A 1,384-nucleotide genomic window follows, 5' to 3' on the forward strand; every position below is an offset into this window, starting at 1 on the left:
GCAGCGTCATTACTGCACAAGATATATGAGCCCAGAACGCCATCAGAGGAAGAGACGAGAGAAGAAATGATCTTGCGAGATGATGTGCCGGATTAGGTAATGGTGTTGGGGAGAGAAGGGGGAGAGCAGGTTGATGTGCCGAGCGCCGCACAAGCAAGACAGGTTGAAAAAGACATGACATGTCGCTTGCGTGCAGGATCGAGGGGGTTGTCTTTATTTTTATTTATTGTATTATGATTTTTTATTTTAGACTCTTTCCCCAAAAGCGGTAGAAGTAAATGATGACGTCCATTAATAGGAAACTGATTTTGCTAATATTTGGAGTCTGTTGCAATATATTGCGAATTTTACAGTTGCAGTTAATATTATATTTTATGACCACCTCTTGCTTTATGTGAACGAGAACTCGGATGCCAGGAGTGTGAACTAAGAAGCTTTCTACAGAAGCATGAAGCCTGGCATTCTCGTGCATCTTTCTTTGATTCTGTTTGGTTATGCTTCATTTATCTTCACGAATCACGTTGAATTCAAGCAACATCCTTCAAGATATTGTTCAGCTCGCTACGGACTCGGGTTCTGGCCTCGAGCCTCACAGCCAGGTTGGTCAAGAGGAACTTGGCAAGCAAGACCCACAGCAGCGCCGAGGCGGACCTCGTGCGGCGCGAGGGCGAGCCCAGGAGGCGGCGGGCGGGCTCGAGCGGAACCTTGGCTACCCTGCGCTCCACCTTTTGATGGCGGGGTCGGCGCGTGGCGAGGAACTAATACGGTGTATTAATCGATAGTAACGCCAGCCAGCCTTTACAAACTGCTCAGAATCGTACCAAAAGCCTCGAGGAGTGAATTAGTGGCGAGGAGACCTTTTTCTGACACAGGGGATTACTTGCCTTCAATAGCACGCCAGCGATCTTAATATATAAATAACGCGTCTTCGCCCAGGGTGGCCCCTGGCTGCTGCGCTTGCATGCCCTTGGGCGGTGCCCTTCCGCGTTGGGCGATGCCATGGGCCCTCGCGTGGCCTGAGAGGGCCTGGTGCGGCTGACACCGAGGGCCACGTACATGCAAGGAGGATGCACTCGGGTGTATGCATATGCGTGTCTGTTAGTGTCTTTGTGTACTCATTTGTCTTTGTTTTGATGTTTGCGGCGATGCGTGCGTGCGTGTCTTGATGTGAGATGTAAAGCTGAGAGCAAGGAGGGAGAGAGAACTTAGGGTTTTCAATTCAAAGAGCGAGAAAGATAGTGTGTATAAATGTAGGTTTCGATAAGGGCATGCAGATGAGGCAGATGAGGCGCAGGCGGGGGGGAGGGCAGGGTGGAGGGTGGCGCGCGTCTAGGTAATCTGTGGCCGGCACGCCGCGGCACGAGCGGGGAACCACGGCCGCCGC

This window comes from Penaeus monodon, chromosome 23 (genome assembly GCF_015228065.2).
Source record: "Penaeus monodon isolate SGIC_2016 chromosome 23, NSTDA_Pmon_1, whole genome shotgun sequence".
In the NCBI taxonomy this organism is placed as follows: Eukaryota; Metazoa; Arthropoda; class Malacostraca; order Decapoda; family Penaeidae; genus Penaeus; species Penaeus monodon.